General features: G+C 41.6%; 1 protein-coding gene across 2 annotated transcripts in view; it reads right to left on the bottom strand.

The window, feature by feature from the left end:
- Positions 1-24,706, bottom strand: part of XKR4 (XK related 4) — a 304,065-nt gene that overhangs the window by 249,171 nt on the left and 30,188 nt on the right. The gene's annotated exons all lie outside the window — the stretch shown is intronic.

Raw genomic sequence — 24,706 nt, 5'->3', positions numbered from 1 at the left:
GGGGGGGACCATTCATGCAGGGGAGGGCAGTTGGGGGGGACCAGGCTGGCAGGGGAGGGCAGTTGGGGGAGACCAGGCTGGCAGGGGAGGGCAGTTAGGGGCAACCAGGCTGGCAGGGGAGGGCAGTTAGGGGTGACCGGTCCAGCAGGGGAGAGCAGTTGGGGGCGACCAGGCCTGCAGGGGAGGGCAGTTGGGGGTGACCAGGCCAGCAGGGGAGGGCATTTGGGGGTGACCAGGCCAGCAGGGGAGGGCAGTTAGGAGCAATCAGACTGGCAAGGGAGGGCAGTTGGGGGTGACTGGGGCAACAGGGGAGAGCAGTTGGGGGTGACCAGACCTATAGGGGAGGACAGTTGGGGCAACCAGGTCAGCAGGGGAGGGCAGTTAGGGGTGACCAGTCTGGCAGGGGAGCAGTAAGGTGTCAATCAGGTTGGCAGGGGAGTGGTTAGGGGGTGATCAGGCTGGCAGGCAGGTGAGTGGTTGGGAGCCAGCAGTCCTGGATTGTGAGAGGGATGTCCAACTGCCCGTGTAGGCCCAATCCCTCCAGGGCAGTCGAACATCCCTCAAGGGGTCCCAGATTGTAGAGGGTGCAGACTGGGCTGAGGGACCACCCCCACCCCGTGCACGAATTTCGTGCACCAGGCATCTAGTGCATAATATAAAATTCACTGCCCACTTGCAGCAAAGAAGCAACTTTTGGGTGGGGCAAGTGCAGGAGTAAGATTTTTCACATGTTTGATTTTTAAACCATGGAAATATATTACCTATTTTAAATACAGTAAAATTCAAAAATCCTGTAAGGTTACATACTATTATCATTTCCATTTCTAGAGATGAGAAAGCTGAGGCAGAGAAAAAATAACTGTTGAAAGCCCTTATCTTGTATGTAAAGGAAGCTCTCAAATAGTTTTAATGACTGGACAGGTGTATTTTACAAAGATCTCTGTTGGGACAGAGGGAAGAACAAAATGGCAGACCTGGACATGGAGGCGAGGGGAGCCAGGAGGCAATGGCAGTAGTTCAGGTGAGGCATGGTGAGGGGCTGATCTCAGGAAGTCCCGGGAATGGAGCTCAGGGATATTAGAAGGAGACATAAACTGAACCTGTTACCCAATTGGCAGGTGAAGCGATGGAAGAATGTGGTGCAATTCATGGTCTGTAGCTTGAAGTCAATGGATTACAATGTCCCCAACTGAGATGGGGAAGGAAAAAAAAACAACACACGAAATGCAACATTCAGGTGGAGATCTCATAGATACAGAGGGGAGTAGTTTAGGGGACTGGGTGAAAAAGATGAAGGAATTGAGAAGTACGAATCAGTGGTTACAAAATAGTCACAGGGATTTAAAGTACAGCATAGGCAATATAGTCAATACTTGGGTGGTGCTGAGTGGGTACTGGAAATATCAGGGCGAATGCTTTATAAATTATATGACTGTCTAACCACCATGATGTACACCCAAAAGTAAATAAAAATAATATTAAATATAACCTGTAATTGAACAATAAAAAATTAAAAAAATGCACTAAGTATATATATGTGTGTTGTGTGTTTTTTCAGTCAGATTAGGCACCTGTGCAGTGGTGCAAGTCAGAGCTGGAAAAAAAGAATAGGGAGACTTAACATGATGACTAGGTAAAATGTCAGTGACCGTGATAAGTAAGTAAAAGGACACAGTAAATCTGTGAAGTAGGACCCATGTTGTCCCATTTTGTAGGTAGACTCATGAAGACGCTGGGCTTTTTAAGAGACTGTCAAAGGGTGTATGGCTAAGTATGAGATGTGGGATTCAAACACATGTTTTTCAGCCCCAAGCCCCATTTTCTTCCCTTCTTCCCACTCTGCCTTCCTTCAGATGTTGTGATAGATGCTTGTAAGAACGCATTTTCTATCAAATGCCTCACAAATAAAATTCTGCATTATCACTTCATAAATGTTCTTTATTCAGAATTGCATTTTTATTTTTCTGTCATAAATACTGAAAATCATCTTCATTATTCCCTGAGCTCTTTTTATTGTATAGTGTATAGATGTATAAGTATTTAGATCCATTTTCCACCCTTCTGAAGTAAATATATTAGCTATTTTCAGTAAATACAAATTTCTAGAAAGTATATAATAATGTGATACCAAAATGTACCACAGAAGAATTGACTGATTATTGGATAACAGTTCCAGGAGGCAGAAAGTTGACTGCTTAGGGAGGAAGGGTTGACAAGACATTTGACTTCTCTAACCCTAGGTTTTCGCATCTGTAAACTGTGGAATAATATTAACTATCTTACACACTTGTGAGGAGATTGTATGGAAAAAAAGAAAAGAAGGAAGTGTTGAGAGACTTGACCTTCTGTGGGCTGACAGGGAAACTATGAGCTGGGTGTGTCACCCTTTGCCAGATACCATGCACTTGCCAATACCCAGAAAGTCAGACTCTGGGGGGAAACACTGCTACCCTGAGTGCCCTGGTTCCTGTTGACTGACTGCACCGTTGCCACAGAACCCCTCATCGTGGTCTCCTTGCCTTCTAGATTCCAATGAGTGCAACCAGTAGATATGAAAGATGATTAATGCATCTGTCTCGTTAGTAATTTCCTATTGCTACTGTAACAATTTGCACACATTCAGTGGCTTAAAACAACACAACTTTATTTTCTTATGGTTCTATGGGCCAGAAGTCTGAAACAGGCCTCCCTGGGCTCAAATCAAGGTGGCGGCAGGGCTGTGTTCCTTCTGGAGGCTCTCGGGGAGATTGTTTTCTGGTCTTTGCCAGCTTTTCGAGGCCACCCACCTTCCTTGACTCATGGTCCCATCCCTCCATCTTCAAAGCCAGCTCCCCCGAATCTCTCTGGTCCTTGTCTGGGTCACATCTCCCTCTGACTCTCTTTGTGTGCCTCCCTCTTCTGCTTTTAATGATTCTGTGATTATACTGTGTGCACCTGGATACTCTAGAATAATCACCCTCCTTTAAAGTCAGCTGAGGACATCATTGGGGGGCCATTATTCTGCCTAGCACAGTATCCTACATACCTGACTAGTTCATCACTTGTAATCCAAGAGTGGTATGTTTGGAATATGCTGTAAACTTTTGTTGAAGTAAGTAAATATGAAGAATATGAATATGTGTTTAGAGGAGGACCACTACTGCCTGTTTTGTTACAGTATAACATAAGTTACTTTCATAACTCAGCATACATGACAGATTCTAAAATGGCAGATAAATAAAAGCTGAACTAGGGTCAAGTAGATATTAGCTCACATTGATTATTCTTACAAGGATCAATATTCGTTTAGTAAGAGAGTAAGAACTCCTTACATCCAATGTCCCCTTTTTATTTGGTATTTATTTGCAATAGATATATATGTGTGTGTGTGTGTGTGTGTGTGTGTGTGTGTGTGTGTGTGTGTGTGTAATTATCCAAGATCTAAAACTTAATTTCTGACTAGTAGATATTTCTTGTGGTTATACAATTTTGTCTTTATTTAATTGAGGAAACAATATCATTTTATCTGAGATCAGTAAAGTTTAGTTTGATGGAAAAGAGAAAACAATGAAAATTTTGCACATTAGTATTTCTGAGGACACAGGAGGGAGGATGCCCCGGTCTTAAGTGCCCCTTCAGTCATTACAGTTTTGTGAAAGGACCAACCCTGATGCTGGATTCTTATCCACCTGGTATTAGGTAGGAATGGGGCATAAGACACTGAGGGCCTTGAGAAAGCAACAAGTCAGTGCCCCTGTGTAACCCTGAACTGAAGACTTTCATACTGGCTTTGGAATTTACTGTTCAAATTCAATCTTCACAAAGCAATGAAACCACTGATGAGCATTACTGCCATTTTACCTGCCCTCCCATCTTCTTCTTGGCAATTTCAGTCCAGACAGGCTGATTAGAAACCACCAGTGGCAGAAAGGCTCAAAGAGCTGCAGAGCCTTCCCCAGGGCCAAGGTCATGGGCAATGAGTTTTACCTTCTGAACTGTACGTAAGACATTAGCAAATGCACCAAGTACAAGAACTTTGAAGCGTGTATTTCAAAAAGCACATGTTAAAAACCTGACTGCTTACGCTTCAGAATTCAATATGCAACATGTGCCTTGAAAGAATAAAAACTGGATCAAAAATAGTTTTAAAGGAACATGATTTGAAAAGCTGTACTTGTTTCTGAAATGCTCATTAGGGAGCAGTCTATCAAATGTGAAGTGGATTTTCCATAGGCCTGCAGTCTGCTAAAACTGTTCCACAGGACCAGAGTTAATCAGTTAAATAGATCCAAACAGAACGGTAGACTCACGGAATTCAGTGTATATACTTCAGACTTAATTGCCATGTCCTGATTTGTAAAACAAAGGTAAAAGTCTTGGAATGTCTTGCTTATGTAAATGAAGACGGTATAATCACCAATGAAAAGCTGAGAATGTGGTTTCCCAAAGATCATAAGAATGATCTGAATGGGTTTTTACCATAATTCTGATAGAAGATACATTGAATAGGCATATGAAATTAAAACAACAGAGCAAACAAAGACACAGGGTATGTAGACAACAGGGCATCTGTTCTTCCCTCAGTGAGGATAAGTGCCATTCATTTTAATTACCTCAGAGCAATATTTCCAGATTGATTTTTCTGACTCTATAAAATAAAGCACAGGAAAGAGGGAAAGTTTGCAAAAGTGGGGAAATGGATGCATTTAAAAACTATTATAAAGTAATAACCCAGCAACTTCTCATGTAATTTAGAATTCAACAAAACAGGATGAAGAATTTAATATGTCACTCATCTCCCACTTCTCAATTTAAAGCATTTATTCTTTCCTCTATATCCTTGATGAAAAACAGCATCACAAAGCAAAAAAATAATGAAAACAACTCAGATCCATTCCGGCCAGTTTACCACTTCTAGCCCAGTCCAAGCTTCTTTAAAATTGGCAAAAACTTTAAACTTCTACCCTTGCCTTCTTACAATCTGTTCTCAACACTTAGTCTAAATGGTCCCTTTAAAATGTAAATCAGATCATGACCACTCAAAACACTCTGATGTCTACATGTCTCACTCAAAGCAGAAGACCATCTTTGCTCTGGCCCAAGAGGTGGTACTGGATTCAGACCCCCTTTACTCAGGAATAAATAGGCAGAGACATGGTTATTTGTTTTTGTTGCTGTATCCACAAAGCAGGGATAGTATTGGACATATAGTAGGAGCTTAAGACATGTTTTAAAATTAATAAATGAAACATTTATCTTTAAATGCTCTGGCTAGATGCCTGCTCCCTAAGTATTGCCACAATGCCATGTGTCATGGCAAAAGAAAATGATAACTTCTATGGCTAAACAGAACAGAGACAGTTGGGTTGATTGATTATTGCCAATGCAACAGTTATTGGACCACAGTTTGGGCAACACCAACACCATTACTTCCTCCTTCCCCAACTCATTTGCTTGATAGAAACAGCCAACTCCACTGACTTTGTAGCACATACAATGGTTTTCTTGCTCCCCATTAATTTTGTTCAAAGTTGTGCCCAAAGTCATTTCTGAATAGATCGCACTTGACCCTGAGTGGGAAAGATATACAAAGAGCAAAAGTAAAAAGTATCCCCACTCATTTTATTTGCACTTTGGTTATTTTCTCTCAGGACATATAAGCATTGACATCCTATTTTTCCAAAAGTTTCTTTGATTCTCAACTACCTTTTAGTGAAGAGATAAAGATTAAAGTCACTTTGATTTTAAAATACCTCTTTACTGAGATTATGACACCAAAATTAATTATAGACATTTAGAATTTAGCAAAGGTTTTATAGATTATTTTCAGATTTTTGTTTTCTTTTTAAAAAAAAAACATATTTCATGATATTTGCAAGTTTAGTATTGCCAAAGTTTTATAGAAAACTACTCAGACAGCCCTAACTGGTTTGGCTCAGTGGATAAAGCGTCGGCCTGCAGACTCAAGGGTCCCAGGTTCGATTCAGGTCAAGGGCATGTACCTTGGTTTCGGGCACATACCCAGTGGGGAGTGTGCAGGAGGCAGCTGATTGATGTTTCTCTCTCATCGATGTTTCTAACTCTCTATCCTTCTCCCTTCCTCTCTGTAAAAAAATCAATAAAATTAAAAAAAAGAAAGCTACTCAGGCAAATGAGTGTGTGTGTGGGGGGGTGGGCAATGGGGAGATAATGACACATATGTGATACCTTAATCAATAAAGAACAAAAATATCTTATTGCTGGAACTGATGATTAATGTTTTATAACATCAAGAAAATTAAAATATATATAATTGTCATGAATACTAATGGTGCATAATCTGTATGAAGGTCATTACATGGTCAAGGAAAGATCTTAAAATAGCTGGCATTTTGATTAGCCCTGATTCCTCTTTTGTCTTCCTGTGCATGGATTCATTAATACACCTCTAAGATGTCATTAGTCTCACAATGAGAGGTTCTTAGAAATCAGCACTCTAATTTTAAATAAAGACCAGTTAAGCAACTTTGTCTCTTCATCCAAAAAGGAACTTTTGGGGAAAAAACAAGAATATTGAATTTTCATGGTCTCACCTTCTATGGGACCTGACCATCCTTCTTCCTCTGTGCTACAAAGCCATAATTTTACAAATTTTTGCCTTCTGCCAAAAAATGATCACCCTGCCTCCATGTGAATTCAAAGAACTGATTCTGAACAATCAGTCCCGAAGGACAATGGAGAGGTAAGAAAGAGTCGGGAAATTATCTCTGGGAATTGAAAAGCAGAATACACCACTTTTTAGTACAAAAAAAAAAAAAAGGCACTTATTTTCAACTTGAGCACTGAGGATTTTATATCAACTTTGGTTAGGAGGATTGGGATAAAACACAAAACAATTTTAAAAACTGGTAATGCTGCTTATACATGGATCAGATTTGACTTGGTCTTATCCTCTCACTCTCCCTTTCTCTGTAATCTTTAAATAAAAATGTGTGTTAGAAGATCACGCATGCTCTCCTTCCCCATTTCTTCTGGCCCAGCCACTGCGGGGGCTGGTCCTGTGGGTATGTTTTGCCCATATGACTACCTAAACAGTTCCTGAAGACTAGTATGTTCAGGACATTGCAGCTGTGGAGAATACCCAGATGAAAAGCTTTCACCTCTGTCCTCAAGGTACTTATATTTTACTTTTCAACTCTGTCCTCAAGGTAGTTATTTTTTACTTTTCACAAAATGTTAGTTTGTTCAGGGCTAAATCTCTGAATATATGGGAGTTATTTCTGTTCAAGGGGCATTTCCCCTGCCATGCAGCAATGGCTGAAAGCATCCTACCCACCAGCATAGGGCAAGAGTATGGGCAGAAGAGAGATGGAGAAAAAGGGGTAGGTCCCAATGCCTATGGAATGCAGGAAGAGCACTGAGAAGCAGTGGGGACGGAGGAGGACGCCTATGTGCCTACCAGTGATGCTTAGTGCTCAGTATGAGCTCCTGTGGGGCTGGGTTGGGTATGGCCTGAATAGAAGAGAATGGAGGTCTTGAAGTGGGTCACAGAAAAGGGCAAAGTTGTGTGTGTGAAGTGTGTGTGCATATGCCCGCACTCACACTCAAATATGCATGCATGCTGTAGTGAGCTGGATACTTTTTAGATGATTTTCTCTATTTTAAAGATTATTTATATAGTATCCTATATAATAAAGAGGTGATATGCAAATTGACTGTCACTCTAACACACAAGATGGATGCCCCCATGTGGTCAAAGATGGCCACCCCCATGTGGACACAAGATGGCCACCACAAGATGGCCAGCAGGGGAGGACAGTTGTGGGCAATCAGGCCAGCAGGGGAGGGCAGTTGGGAGGGACCAGGCCTACAAGGGAGGGCAGTTGGGGGAACCAGGCCAGCAGGGGAGAGAAGTTAGGGGCGAGTAGGCCTGCAGGGGAGGGCAATTGGGGGCAACCAGGCTAGCAGAGGAGAGCAGCTACAGGCGACCAGGCCTACAGGGGAGGGCAGTTGGGGGGAACCAGGCCTGCAAGGGAGGACAGTTGCGGGGGGGGGGAAACCAGGCCTGCAGGGGAGGGCAGTTCAGAGCGACCAGGCCTGCAGGGGAGGGCAGTTGTGGGCAACCAGGCCGCAGGGAAGGGCAGTTGGGGGCAATCGGGCCAGAAGGGGGGCAGTTAGGTGTCAATCAGGCTGGCAGGGGAGTGGTTAGGGGGTGATCAGGCTGGCAGGCAGAAGCGGTTAGGGGCAATCAGGCAGGCATGCAGGCGAGTGGTTGGGAGCCAACAGTCCTGGATTGTGAGAGGGATGTCCAACTGCCCATTTAGGCCTGATCCCACTGGAATCGGGCCTAAATGGGCAGTTGCACATCCCTCGAGGGGTCCCAGATTGGAGAAGGTGCAGGCTGGGCTAAGGGACACCCCGCCATGCACAAATTTCATGCACCAGGCCTCTAGTTTATAATATTGCTAATTACTTAAAAAGGGTTACCTGAGTTATGGACTCAGAAGACCCAGAATCTATAGGGATAAATTAAGAATATTTAGAATTATACATTGACGTGAAATTCTATTTTGACCTGTGCAGGTCACATACAAAACCTAAGTGTCCCTTTGCCATTTACTAGCTCCTGTATTTTCCCCCTCAGGGCCACAGGATCTTCACTGTGTAGCCCTGAAGCCTCTACTTAAACACAACCAATTTTAATGGATCTGAATGTCACTGACACTTAAATGCAAACAGCTAAGGATAAGTCTTCTCTTCCCAGGTTATCTGAATGATAACAGACATTGGAACCTTCAGTTTAAAGAGTTAATCTTTAGAAGTTCCAGCAGATATGTGTATGTATTGGGGGTGAATTTATTTTAGGGAGGGGGCACTCCCATATCGCTGAAATGATAACCTAAAATCTCTTGCTTGGTGACAAGTAAGGCCAGGACTAGAAATGTATATGAGTTCTAGTTCTTTGTAAATCATTACATTGCAGAAAATGTAAAGCATTATACATTATATATTTGTACTAGAGGCCCGGTGCACGAAATTCGTGCACGGGGCGGGGGGGGAGGGGGTCCCTCAGCCCAGCCTGCACCTTCTCTAATCTGGGACCCCTCAAGGGATGTCCGACATCCCCTCAAGGGATGTCCTACCTGGATCGGGCCTAAACGTACAGTCAGACATCCCTCTCACAATCCAGGACTGCTGGCTCCCAACTACTCACCTGGCTGCTTTCCTGATTGCCCTGGATTTCCTGATTTCCACTTCTGCCTGCCAGCCTGATCACCCCCTAACCACTCCCTTGCCAGCCTGATTGACACCTAACTGCTCCCCTGCCAGCCTGGTCACCCCTAACTGCTCTCCCCTGCAGGCCTGGTCACCCCTAACTGCCCTCCCCTGCAGGCCTGGTCACCCCCAACTGTCCTCCCCTGCAGGCTTGATCGCCCCCAACTGCCCTCCCCTGCTGGCCTGATCGCCCACAACTGCCCTCCCTTGCAGACCTGGTCCCTCCCAACTGCCTTCCCCTGCTGGCCATCTTGCGGCGGCCATCTTGTGTCCACATGGGGGCAGTCATCTTTGACCACATGGAGGCAGCCATCTTGGATGCTGGAGTGACAGTCAATTTGCATATCATTCTTTTATTAGATAGGATAATATGTATATCATACTACTTTAGAGTATTCTATTTTTTTTAATTCTTCAAAGGTGCATATTATTAAGTCCAGATATTCTGCCGAGTTTAGCTCAGAATAACCATTTCATATGGACAGAGTTAATATAGTTTCCTTATTAGGAAAAAAACCCTCTTAGTGTAGATTTTAGACTGGTAGTTAGAATATTAACAGGGCACAAGTAGTCCAATTTCACATAGTAATGCCCTAATCTGTACTCTTGAGACTCATTGATGAATGTGCTTTCGTGCATCTAACTTGCTTCCAAGGAGGGACTTCCAAGTGGTAGTGGAAAGAATGATGATTCTGGAATCAGATTCAGGTTTGAATACTAGCTTTGAAAATAATCATCATCATAATAATATTATTTATTCAGTGATTTCTATGTGCCGATCATTGAGTAGCCATTTACATACATTGTCTTATTTAATCCTTATAAGATTTCTATAAAAAAGATATTATCAACCTTTGCTCAAAAGGTATCTTTTAATATTAAAATTGCATGCTCCCCTAAACCTCCTCATACTCCTCTCTTCTTTCTGTTATTAAAGCATATACTTCCTTATAACATAAAATATGTGAATGTGTCTATCTATCTATCATCTAATTTTGTTTATCATTTGTCTTTTCTCTCCCCCATTAGAATATACACTCTATGAGGGCAGGGATCTTTGTTTTGTTCACTGATAAATCTCCAATGCTTTGAAGTGTATGGTATATAGTAGACATTTAATACATGTTCATGGATTAAAAGAGTACTTCCAAAAATGTTTTGAGGTATATACATTTTCCTCATATTTTAGGAGGATAAGCATAATATTAAGAGTTGAAGTAATGTTCTAAGTTACTAAAAGAGACCACATTTCATCTTGCCTTCTTTAAATGACACTGCATTCCTGTATCATTATTTCTTTAAATCAAAGAGAAAACAATTCCTTCAATGCAAGAAATGTTACTACAAAAGTTATATATTTGTATTGCTCTCTAAGTAAACTACCATGTTTATTCATAAACATCCCCAAGAAGTGATTTTAGAACTATATAGACCAAGTCAGGAAAGTACATTATAAGGGTTAGTTTAAGCATGTAAAGCAATATAGGGGCCAGCAAAAGTAGGTTTACAGTTATTAGTATGTGAAGAGGAGTCTATTCTTATATTATTTATTATTTACTAGAGGCCTGGTGCATGAAATTCATGCACATTAAAAGGGGATTAATTAGAGGAAATAATTTAATATTGCTATTTGCCCTTTCTCTGTAATAGACGTGTCAGAGATGAAAGAAAATTAGTAAAATGTATATGAATACCTTTCTCCTGTCAGAATCTGGGGCTCACCATGGGACCCAGAGTCAAGTCCTTGCCCATCCACATGCACCTCAAAATTGCATGAGACCCAGACCCGGCCGCCCCCCCGACATTGGGCTAGATCCAGACCCAGCCAGTCCCACCCTTGTCAAGCCTTGCCAGGCAGGGGTCATAGCCTCTGGTCCCCTGGCCCAGCACCAGGAGGGGGTCGCAGCCTCAGGTCCCCCGGCCCAGCACCGGGAGGGGGGGTGCAGCCTCAGGTCCCCCATCAAGCCCCGCTGGGCGGGGGCATGGCCTGAGTTCCCCCAACCCAGCACTGGGGGTGTACCTTGAGGTCCCCTGTCAAGCCCCGCTGGGTGGGGGGCATGGCCTGAGGTCCCCTGTCAAGCCCAGCCAGGCAGGGGGGGCACAGCCTCAAGTCCCCTGGCCTGGTGCCAGGGTAGGGGGTGTGGCCTGAGGTTCCCTGTCAAGCCCTGCTGGGCGAGGGCCATGGCCTGAGGTCCCCTGTCAAGCCCCACGGGGGCGGGGGAGGGGGGTAGCCTCAGGTCCTTTGCTGATTGCTCATTAAGACTCCTTATGGGAACTTGGCCTCAGCTGTGGGTGCAGCCATCTTTGTGATGGAGTGATGGTCAATTTGCATATTCCCTCTTTATTATATAGGATTATTGTATTATTAATACAAATGCAAACCTACTTTTGCCCACCCTTGTATATTCTAGCCACTCTAGTAAAGTTGAACACAAATCTTCCACATAATGGTTATATGATTTATTATAATGCCATACAAATGTATATTGAACAGACATTGAAAATATTTACTAATATTTACTAAAGAGCTTATAAAATTGAGGAAATTCTTAGTATGATAAATGAAAAATACAAGGACACAAAGCACTATGCACAGTGGGATTAGAATCATCCAATAAATGCAAAAAAAAAAAAAACGAGAGAGAGAGAGAGAGTTTGGCTTTATGTAGTAAAACTATAGATGATTTTTAAATTTTAGTTTTACTTTTCTTTATATTTAAATTTGCCAATAATAAGTGTACAATAAATTTAAAATAGGAAAGAGGTATATTTTATGTTTTTAAAAAATATTTCTCTAAATTGATGTTACTTTCATGCCATTTACAGGCAATTTAACAATGTTCCTTCCTCTCATGCAGCCAACATCTAAGCATTCTCAGCAGCCTCTTGCATAAGCACTTACAGAAAGAGTAATCGGAAGGGTCATTTCTGGGACTCTGGTGCTCTGTCAACTAAGCAGTATTCACAGAATACTTCAGGTCAGATTAGGACCAGGTTTATATATACCCTGTGATATATGAATCTTCTTCCTCCCCTACCTCCACTAAAAGCTGTTGACATGAGGATTTTGGCCCCTCTAAGAAAGTCAGAAGAGGAATGGCTCTTAAATAGATTTGAAGCAGTCAAAGCGGATGCCTTTGCCCAGCCCTATTCTCCCCGCTTACCACTTTTAGCCCAGTGGTCTCAGCAGTCCGTGGTTACACCTGGATTTAGTCTGCTATTATCAAATGTGTATGATTAGAACAGTGATGCTAAGGAGACATTTTTTTCATGACATAACTCCAACTTGGTACTCTTATAAATGAGCTCTGCCTGTGGGACCCCTAACACAAATCTCTCTCTTGGCAGACAGTCACATGGCAGCCAATCTAGGTGATGATTGTTGTCCTAGCTGAGAAACCTTGGCATAGGACCAGGAGTGGCATCAGATTCAAAAGCTGTAGGTATCATGGTGGCTGACAGGAAAGAGAAAAATAAAGATACCAACTCTGAGTTGGTAAATTCACATTCCACATCAGAGCTGTCTGAAATATCTAAATCTCGGCTGAATAAAAGCAAGAAATGTTAAGAATTTCCCAATTATCTTTCTCTTTTGTCTAAATCATATTAATTTTCTATAGTATTCTAATTTCACAATGACTGCATAAGTTTCCCTTGTAAGTTTCTACTACTTCTATTTTTAAACCGTCGCTAAATATCTCTATAAATAATATAAGACAAGGATGATTGTTTGGTCAACAGATAAAACAAAAAATCATTAAAGTTCACGACTTGCCCAAAGTCACACAATGTAGATGATGGTTTGTTCTAGAATCCCATAGGATGACTAGGCCATGAAAAGTTGCTGTAGAAGCTATAGGAGCAGATAATAATAGCCAGAATGGGTTGGGATAGGTGGTCAATGATGAAATGGTCAACACAAATGTGGTCGGAATAGCATTAACTAAGACCAGATAGGGGGCCAAAAGCTGGAGTGAGAGAGGTACCTCAGGGTGCAGACTGCAGGAGAGGCAATTTAGTATCCTGATAAGTCAGCATAAATCTGGATATTGTCAATAAAGAAAAGCATCAGTACAACACCAAGTGGAATGAGACAGTCCAAGAGTAAGGATCAAGTTGTCTTGGTGGATAAGGTAGTCAATTACCTTAATTCTTCTTGTTTTTATTTCTCTGAAAATTGGGCAGAATCCGGACCTTAAGTGGCACATACCTGAAGGCTTTCTAGGAAAGACCACTGGATTTAGAAAAGAGCAAATTTGGGGAAAGAACTTAGGAAGTGGATCTTGCACCATATTCTGACATGCTGAAAGTTCAGGCAGAGCCAGCACAAAAATGAAAATCTTCCATTTTGAGAGCAGTGAATAGCCTAGAGATCACTTGGCTAAATAGCAAAGGATAATTTCATTTTTTAGGTCCCTACGCAGTGGGGAGTTAAGACAACAGAACAATGAACTATCTGCAAGAACAGCATGCAACTTAGAACACAATGAAAAATGATTATATATATTCACTGAGTACCAATTTAGAACATGATGTAATGGACCCTGTGAAAACCTGTTTTATATTTTACCAGAGGCCCAGTGCATGGATTCATGCACTGGTGGGGTCCCTCGGCCTGGCCTGAGCCCTCTCGCAATCAGGGACCCCTCAGGGGTTGTCGGACTGCTGGTTTCGGCCCGATCCCCACAGGCCAAGCCGAGGAACCCCACTGGTACATGAATCCGTGTAGTGGGCCTCTAGTATGCATATAAGATCTTTGGTTAATCTCTTCCCACCCTCCCTGCTCCCCACTTCCCTCTGAGATTCATCAGTCTGTTCCATGTTTCCATACCTGTGCATTGAGTGTCTGCCCCCTCATGGTCAGTGCGCGTCATAGCTACTGGTCGAACAGTTGAACGGTCACTTAGGATTTTATATATATAGATGATCAGATACTACATTTGGAACTCAAGCTATTCAGTTCAGCTCCCTGGCTAGCAATCTTCTTAGGGGCTGGTTTACCTCAAAAGATTCTGGAGACATTCTGTTAGTGTAGCCCTTAGCCCTGTACACAATGATGTGGATCTTCCTATGGAAATAACAAGATTTTGACTCCCTGAACATTTATGGTGTGCATTCCTTTTCCCATCTCTTCATTCCTTTAAGGATTTTAAAATTTTTATTAAAGTTTAAACCTATATTATTATTATTATTTTAAAAGTCCAGTAGTATTTAGATTTACATGGGAATAAGGGCTACCCATGCTCTATTCCTTTTTAGCTTCAATGCCCAATCCCATACCCCAAATACTTTCAACTCTTTTAGGTAATTTTTACAAGCATTTATCTACTATCTTATGTTTCTATTTGTTGCCTTTAGACATGTTTACAGAATGAACTACCTATTGAGGTAAAGCTTTAACTCATATCCCACTCACTTTTGCCTTTACTGTCTCATATTATGACAATGTGATGTAAGCATCATCTGCTGTTCAGTGCACTTGATTACATACCCCTCCTCACAAATATTTGTGAGCATTTCTTTAAATTACAAATTGTCTCTTTTTCATGTGTGTTTTCTTATATATCAATTGCTAATGTTCCAAATATCCAACAGATTTGCCAAAAGCCTCACAAGGTATTTTCCCAAGTATACAAAAACAATAGCAGTCTACCCCATATTTTCTCCATGGAACTTCCCCTTCCACAATCACCAGCATGATTCCCAGCTCCATTTAAAACTGGGTGCTCCAGCCGAAACCGGTTTGGCTCAGTGGATGGAGCGTCGGCCTGCGGACTGAAGGGTCCCGGGTTCGATTCCGGTCAGGGGCATGTACCTCGGTTGCGGGCACATCTCCAGTGGAGGGTGTGCAGGAGGCAGCTGATCGATGTTTCTCTCTCATCGATGTTTCTAACTCTCTGTCCCTCTCCCTTCCTCTCTGTAAAAAATCAATAAAATATATTAAAAAAAAAAAAAAAAAAACTGGGTGCTCCTGAAGGCTGCTCTCCTATGTCCAGAGCCCAGTTTCTTGTATCTGCTGGCTTACTCATCCTGGGGGAATTCTTCTTTTGGCTGAATCACATCTCCCAGCAGGTTTATGAGGTAGATTGTATGAGAGATAATTTTTTAAGTGTGTGAGTCGTCGTACGTCTGAAAGTAGCTTTATTCTGCTCTTATACTTGACAAATCGCTGAATGTAGAATTTTATATGGAAAATCATATTCCCCTCAGAATTTTAGGGTGTATCTCCACGATTTCCTATTATCTAATGTTGATATGATGGTTAACTGCTATTCCCTATGAGTGAATAAGTGATCCATTTTTAACATTTTTAAGATCCACACTTTATCTCTGTTATTCTCTTATTTTACAATGGTTAGCATGGGTATGCATGTGCTTTCTTTTTTAATTAGATTGGGTATTTGATGGTTTTTTTAATTTAAAATTTTATATTCTTTGCATTTTATGTTATTTCTTTTTTCAATATATATTTTTATTGATTTCAGAGACGAAGGGAGAGGGATAGAGAGATAGAAACATCAGTGATGAGAGAGAATCATTGATCAGCTGCCTCTTGCACACCCTACACTAGGGATCAAGCTTGCAAGCTGGGCATGTGCCCTGACCAGGAATCGAACCATGACCTCCTGGTTCATAGATGGATGTTCAACCACTGAGCCATGCCGGCCAGGCCCTATGTGTTATTTCTTAAATAATATCTTCCCTTGTTTTAATCTGTTCTTTTTTTTTCAACTTTAATTAGTTATGTTAAACTTTTTGGATCAATCACTTAATAGTCTTATCATTTTTTCACTTAATGTCTTTACTTTCTAGAAGGTTTACTGACTTCTCACAAACCTTCAACATTTTTTTTCTTTTCAACATTATTTCAAATTTCCAGGAGCTGTTCATTGTTTTCTGATGTTCCTCTTATTACAACAGCTCCTTATTTTATACTAGTGACCCGGTGCATGAAATTCGTGCACATTAAAAGGGCATTAATTAGAGGAAATAATTTAATATTGCTATTTGCCCTGTCTCTATAATAGAAGTGTCAAAGATGAAAGAAAATTAGTAAAATGTATATGAAAACCTTCCTCCTGTCAGAGTCTGGGGCGAACCACGGGACCCAGAGTCAAGTCCCCGCCCACCCACATGCACCTCAAAATCGCGTGAGACCCAGACCCGGCCACACACCACCCCCCCCCCCCCACAATTGGGCTAGATCCAGACCCGACCAGTCCCACCCTTGTCAAGCCCTGCTGGGCAGGGGGCGTAGCCTCAGGTCCCCTGGACTGATGCCAGGACAGGAGGGGGGTGGCCTGAGGTCCCCCCAGCCCAGACCGGGGTGGGGGGCATGCCTTGAGGTCTTCCGTCAAGCCCCACCAGGTGGGGGACATGGCCTGAGATCCCCTGTCAAGCCCTGCTGGGTGGGGGGCATGGCCTGAGGTCCCCTGTCAAGCCCCACCAAGCGGGGGGGTCGCAGCCTCAGGTCCCCCAGCCCAGCACCGGGAGGGGGGCACAGCCTCAGGTCCCCCGTCAAGCTCCACTGGCAGGGGGGTGCAGCCTCAGGTCCCCCGTCAAGCCCTGCTGGGCGGGGACGCAGCCTGAGTTCCCCTGACCCAGCACTGGAGGTGCACCTTGAGGTCCCCCGTCAAGCCCCGCTGGGTGGGGGGCAAGCCCAGCCAGGCAGGGGGGCGCAGCCTCAGGTCCCCTGGCCTGGTGCTGGGGTGGGGGGTGCAGCCTGAAGTCCCCTATCAAGCCCCACTAAGTGGGGGGTGCGGCCTGAGGTTCTCCGGCCTGGCGCTGGGGAGGGGGGAGCAGCCTGAGGCCCCCTAGCCCAGCACCAGGACAGGAAGTATACCTTGAGGTCCCCTGTCAAGCCCAGCCAGACAGCGGGGTGCAGCCTCAGGTCCCCTGGCCCAGTGCTGGGGCCAGGGGCATGACCTGAGGTCCCCTGTCAAGCCCAGCCAGGCAGGGGGGGCGCAGCCTCAGGTCCCCTGGCCCAGTGCTGGGGCAGGGGGTACAGTCTGAGGTCGGCCTGAAGTCCCCTGTCAAGCCCCACCTGGTGGTGGACGCAGCCTGAGGTACCCCGGCCTGGCGCTGGGGGAGCAGCCTGAAGTCCCCTAGCCCAGCACCAGGACAGGAAGCACACCTTGAGGTCCCCTGTCAAACCCATCTGGGCGGGGGGCGTGGCCTGAGGTCCCCTGTCAAGCCCTGCCAGGTTGGGGGTACCACCTGAGGTCCCCTGTCAAACCCTGCCAGGTGGGGGGGGCGCCACCTGAGGACCCCTGTCAAGCCCTGCCGGGTGGGGGGCGCCGCCTGAGGTCCCCTGTCAAGCCCTGCCAGGTGGGGGAGGGCATAGCCTCAGGTCCCTACTGATTGCTTGTTAAGGCTCCTTATGGGAACTTGGCCTCAGCTGTGGGTGCAGCCATCTTTGTGACAGAGTGATGGTCAATTAGCATATTCCCTCTTTATTAGATAGGATTATATGAAATATATCATCTTTTAAAAATATTATTTTGAATTTTTTCTTCTGCTCCTGTATTATGTTTCCTCTAAGAACTCTTTTAAACAAATGGTGGTGAGAAAATGAAAAAAAGGAACCCTAATGTACCATTGGTGGGAATGTAAATTGGTACAGCCTCCATAGAAAACAGTATAGAGGTTCCTCAAAAAATTAAAAATACAACTACCAAAGAACCAGCAATCCCACTTCTGGGTACACATCCAAAAAAATAAAAATAAAAACACTAACTCTTAAAAAGATATCTACACCCTCATGTTTATTGCTGCATTAATTATAACAGCCAAGATATGGAAGCAGTCTAAGTATCCACTGACAAATGAATGGATAAAGAAAATGTCACACACACACACACACACACACACACCACAATGAAATAATATTCAACCATAAAATAGAGGGAAATCCTGCCATTTGCGATAATATAAATCTCACTTATATGTGGAAGCTAAACAAACTCATTGAAAAAGAGATCAATTTATTTGCCATTGCCAGAAACAGAGGGTGGGGTTGGGGGAATTGGATAAAGGTAGTAAAATAAGTGTTATAAAATAAATAAGTTCTGGGGGTTCTATAACAACATGATAACTATAATTAAAACTTCTGCATATTTATAATTGAGTTGAGAGAGAGAGGAAGGAAGACGGGGAGAGAGAGAGAAACATTGATTGGTTGACTGGGGACCTAACCTGTAACTTGGGTATATGCCCTGACTGGGAATCAAACCACAACCATAAGGTGCATGGGACAATGCTCCAACCAACCGAGCCATACTGGCCAGGGCTGCATCGTATATATGCAAGTTGCTAAGAGAGCGTATATCCTAATAGTTCTCACTGCAGGAAAATATATGTATGTAAAGTCATCTGTGCACCTTAAAGTTATACAGTTTGTATATCAACTATATATCAATAAAACTGGGGGAAAGACAACTCTTACTTTAAAAGTTTTTGGTCTCAGTTTTTCACTGGGACTGTTCTAATGTCTGGTGAGTTTTGGTATCTGCTCATATTGAGATATTTGTGATTTCACTTTCTCTGGGGTTGTTCACTTTCTTCCAAGAATACTGAAGAGTATACAGCTAGTTACAGGTTGTCTGGGACCAGAGTGGGGATCTCATATATCAGCAGCAGCACTGTATTCATTCTGTTTTCATTCTTACATCTCAAACCCTACTTCCACTGGACCTGTTGACCCAAGTTAAAGCTCTCTTACTAGATTTCTCTAGGAAATCAATTTCTGGTCTGCAGAAATGGTGAGAGAGAAAAGTAATCTTTCTGCCTGGAGTAGAGAAGGGAGCTCCTTGAACTGCTCAGACACCCGTGTGTTTAATCTGCCATGTGTATACAGAAATCTTCTTACTTAGTCCTCACACTGTATACCGGTGCTATTTTCTGACTGTGAATATAAATTTTATAATGATCCTTCCCAGTCAATATGTACCCCCAAATCTTCATTTAATTAACCTATTTGCACCTCAATAAGTTGCTTTTAATTAATTATAACTACTTTCTACTAAAGCTGTTTAAGTGAGTTGAGGTAATAAACAGCTGCTAATAACCTAATAATGAAAATGAGGTTCTTATTTCTATTAAAGTACAGTGTCCTGAAGAACAGACCTTTGGCCCCAGTATATATCCAGTAAAAGTTTTTAAGATGATTTTGCCCAGTATCATGAATATGGAAAGGATGCTATGAGGTCTGAAGCCTAAGGCAAGCCAAAGAAAGTGAGTTAACCAGTTCCTACCAACATTTTACGTAGCTTGGTGGAATCTAATATCTGATGTCACTGATATTAAGCACATTTTCTATATAATCTTTAATTTTTTAATAGAGAAAGGTTCCTAAATTTTTAGAAATATCAACTTTTGCTAAGTTTCTTAAAATATATTTTAAAATATATCCAGAGAGCAAGGAGGGGGGGGGAAGAGAGAGAGAGAGAGAGAGAGAGAGAGAGAGAGAGAGAGAGAGAGAGAAACATCCATGATGAGAGAGAATCATGAGAATCATGGATCAGCCGCCTCCTGCATGCCCCCCACTGGAGATCGATCCCAAAACCTGGACACATGCCCCAACCAGGAATCAAACCGTGACCTCCTGGTTTAGAGGTCAACGCTCAACCACAGAGCCATGCCGGCAGGGAATCAACTTTTCCTGAGTTTTAAGATTGTAATACATATATGATATACACACACACAAATCACAAGAATAATATAAACCTTTTTCATACAACTTTCTCAAAATTTTGTTAATATAGATTCAAAAACCATGACTTGAATGATCATATTCAAAATATTATTATATTCTTTTAAGAATTACAGTAAAACCATCTCTTTAAATAGTTACTGAATTAGTAACAGAATCCAAAAATAGATTTGCAAATTCAAAAGTGTGTGTTAAGACCAAAAATGAAATGCTCATAACCTTCCCTGTGTTTATAGGGAGAGGAATTCAATCTTCTTTCCTGTCATTAAGAGCCCTAAATGCAATCAATGGGCCATATAAGCGCTAATCTTTACCTAGAGCTATAAGAAATGTCAATAGAATCCGTGTTGGAAGATCAAGGGCAATGAGTTTATCAATGTGTTTACCCTTCCTGGGACTACACTGGCATCAAAAGTATACTCAAAGCCAACATGCTTTGTCAATTCCCCAATACTTTGAATTGTCTGTATGCCTAATATCTTCATGAATTAGCAAGCCTGACTTTCCTTTCCCAAGTGGATTTGCATAGACTCAAGCACTGAATTTATCAGTTAGTAACGGAGGAAATATTTGATCTGTCTGCACCAAGGACTTGATCTCTATTTTCATGCTCAGAAACTCAACAGAACTGGGCACTTAAAGGTAAGTTAAGACTTGGTATCAAAACAAGCCATTCGAAGAGTGGCAAACTTATGAATCTGAACATGTTGCCTTTGTATTGGAACTCAGGGAATGTTCTCAGGGTTTGCCATCTACAGTTAAGTGTGAAGAAACAAGAAATCAGCCTGACCCACTTGTCACGTGTTTTGTTTTTTTCATTATGTGGATATACATCAGTGAAGGCAGTTCTGCAAAAGCAGTGCTAACTTCCACCTGGTCTTCTCTCTGGAAGGCTGAGATGTTGTTGTATATGCTCTTTGAAGATCCACACGTCACAGAATAGTCTTTGAATATTTCTCCCATTAAAAGTCCAATGTTTTCAGATCTAACTGGATCTTTCTCCCTTATATCTTCCCTTGCAAGAAAACTGGAAGATAAAAGCTCTGAAATGTCATTTTTAAAATTTTGTTCCAGGAAAAGGTTTTCTATAGCTCACTTGGACCAAGAGTTGTATATAAGCTGAGTAAACACAAATAACCCAACCCTTTTAAAATTCAGAGACCTTTGAAAAGCCAATTTGATGATACAATTTATGTGGCAATTAAAGCAACTAAGGTCAACTCTAGTGTGGAACTTGAGTCTTAATCATTCTAAACCAAACACGTACACTAAACTCAACCCAGCGTAAGCCTCGACTCTCCTGAGGGAGCACCTGAACACTACGGGTCAAAAGCCATAGCCTGAAATAGGAACTATTACCTCTGCCCTTCACCAGGTCCAGCCCAAAGCTTTGGGTTGTAAAGAATATGTACCATAGCAAGTTAGGCCCTCCAGTAACATGGCAACATTCAATTCTCACACTTCAGAAGTGAGTAATCAAGGCTCATAAGAATGAACTCACTTGACTAGGGTGAATCTAGTTAAGAGATGAGATGGAATTAGATCTCAGTGTCTCAGTCCACAATGTTATGTGATCCATTCCGTTCTCTGATAAATATCACTTCTCATTTGGATCCAATTGCTGAATTGACTGCACTTACAGCAATATAAATCAGTTGACTTTCTCCTTCACTTTGTAATCTATAATCTAGATGTTTCCAACTTTATAAATCACTGGTATTATTAACATTTTTTAAAGTTTTTGTTTGGTTGAATACCAGTGCTAGATTTAGTATATAATTTAAGTTACATGGAAGTTGGAAAGAATCAATTTAAAAATGCTTTACACTTTATTAATATTAAGAATTTAAGAATCTAAATGACTGACCATTATTTTATCATTCCTTAAAGACAAAATAGGTTTTTCATAGCTAATGCAATATTTTCTTAATTTTTGCCTTATTGAATGTTTTGTATAAGCCTGCTATTTTTCTGTGAGGATAAATGACACATATTGAACATCTTATGTGTATTTAGATGTATAAAAGAGAAGAAAATTATCAAAGCTCTTGCTTCATTAACCCTTGGTGAAACTGACCTTTAGGATCCTCTTTCATAAAAATAGATCATGTTGAAAGCATCTTATTCTGTTAATATTCCCTTTTTCAGGAAGTTTTCTAGCTAAGGTTAATTCAAAACTGCTTTTTTTCTATTGTAAGCGTGGAAATTATTTTCATTTAAGTAGACTTTGCTACTATTAGAAGACATATGAGATAAGATAGACAATTTGCCATCATACCAGGAACCTTCAAAATCCTCATATTTTGATCAACCAATTATTTCTGGTAATTTAACTTAAACAAGGAAAGATGCACACAAAAAATTACTCCAAATATTCTTCATTGTATTTAACAATAAAAATATTAGGGAAATGGTAAAATATATTATGATAAATTCACATATTGAAATTAATATGCCATTAAAATCATATTTTTGGGAAATCATTTACTGATGAAGAAATAAATGCTCATAATGAAATGTTGGGTGGAAATAGGATACAAAAACATTTATATCTTGATTCCAATTTTATCTGTGCACAGCTCTCTCTGTCTTTGTACTTCAACCAAAATCCATGAAAATATTAGTAATGAGTGCAGGGCATAGAGTGATAAATTTCAAATTTTATTTTTTATAACTTTTAAACACCTAAGAAAATGTCTTATTTTCATATTTACAAAAAACAATAACTAAATGTTTAAGTGTACTTTAAATAATTATTGATTTCTTGTCATATAGGTAGATACCTGTATTAGGAAAAGCAGCATGATGCCTGAAATTTTATGTGTGGCTTGCTCACAGATCATTTTATGGTTATATCATGTATTAGACAAGGAGAGACATGAGTTTGTGGTGTGGTTGGCCACATGTCTTTTGTGTAATTCATGTCATTTTCTCCTCAGTCTCAGGTTCTTTTACTGTCAGATCTGGTATTAGACAGGTCAGACACTCTCTTTTCAATATGTTGTGAATTTTAATTTGCAAACCACAAATTTAGGTATAAATTCTAGATATAATAAGATAGTGCTATTCTTGTCCATTAAATATTAACATGGTGCTATGTGAGACAGGCTCTGATAGGCAGTCTGAGTGAGATGTGGATATTACCCATAACTTGAGAGATGATAATCCTACATAATAAAAGTCTAATATGCAAATCGACCGAATGGTGGAACGACCGGCGTAATGACTGGTCGCTATGACCAGAGGGCAGATGCTCAATGCAGGAGCTGCCCCCAGCCCACAGGCCCCAGGCCAGCCAAGGTGGGTGCCAGTGGGGGCCCCCCGATCACCCTGCCAGTCACCCCACAGAGGGAGGCGACCAGTGGCAGCGAGGGGTGGAGCCAGTGAGTGGGTGGCACCAGGCCAGCCAAGGAGGGTGCCAGGGGGTCCCCCAATCACCCCACCAGTCACCCCACAGATCGGCCCTGATCACCAGCAAGGAATAGGTACCCTACCATGTACGAATTTAGTACACCAGGCCTTTAGTAATAAAATTATAAATCCTGGTGCAGAGAAAAAGTACTAATATATTACTATAATTAAACTTATTTTAAATACTACATGCATGCCTGATAATTACTAAATCAAACATGTATTTTCAACCAATTATATTTTGGCAAAGCATCTGTTTCATAAAGAGCTGAAGTGGGATGGGGAGGGAAATATTAGCTCCCTCTTACTGATGTAAACTTAGACAAAGCATGCATTCATTCTCCATTCATTCATCTGCTCTCTTAATCTTTCTAACATTGATTTTTGGCACTTACTGTGCACAAGACTTTGTGGAACTCTCTAAAAGAAGACACTATCCTTTTCCTATGGATCTCACAGTTTATTAGAGTATAAAAACACACAAGTGGTAGTGATGTGTTATAAGATAATTACAAAGGGCTGTGCAAGTCCAGAAGATAAAACATTTAATTGTCTGATAACATCTGAAGTGGCATTTCCAGGATGAGAAGTTTGCTGAGCAGAAAAAGTGAAGAGGGAGAGAGTGCATTCTACACAGCATGTGGAGTGTAGGGCTCAGCAGCAGCAAGACACGTGGCCAGCTCATGGGCCAGTGAGCATCATGGTGAGACTATGGTACAGAGGTACTGGCAGGAGTAGTGGGTATTAGGTTTAGAAATGGGAGAGTTATGAAGGATCATTCATGACTAGCTAAGTATGAGTTATATCTTTATATAGATCATTTCATAATTGTTGGATAGTCAAATTATATTTGATCTACATAGTTAGAATAGCTAAATCTGCCCCTCTAATTAACAACTCTCTCCCTCACAATTCCTTCTTCAGCAACTTGTAAAACATACCAGTGTTAGTTTGCAATAAATCTGCTGTGTTTCATTTATAAGCATACATTTGGACGTAAAATCAACAAAATAAGAAAAAATGCAGTTGCAGTGAGTTACCCAATGTATTTGGGTACAGTTATAAAAAAGTGCTTGATGATGAAACTATTGCTTTGATTAATTTCAAGACTCAGTTATAAAAAGCAATGACAATTTTAGCAAATAACCCTTGAAATGCTATTTATGTTATCTTAGAGATGTAAAGCACAATAAGGGTCATATTTTTCTACATTTTTACAGATGGAAAAAAACTGAGGCTTTACGTTGACTTGTCCAGCCAGGGGTAGAATGGCTAGTACTCAATCTGAATCCCAAGTTCTTCCTAGTTCACCATGGTACACCAATGAAAGGCAGGCATTTCCAAGATAAA

The sequence above is a fragment of the Plecotus auritus genome, assembly GCF_963455305.1.
Source record: "Plecotus auritus genome assembly, chromosome: 11".
Classification (NCBI taxonomy): domain Eukaryota; kingdom Metazoa; phylum Chordata; class Mammalia; order Chiroptera; family Vespertilionidae; genus Plecotus; species Plecotus auritus.
The sequence above is the reverse complement of the archived record's forward strand: the minus strand, read 5'-3'. Positions and strand labels throughout refer to the sequence as shown.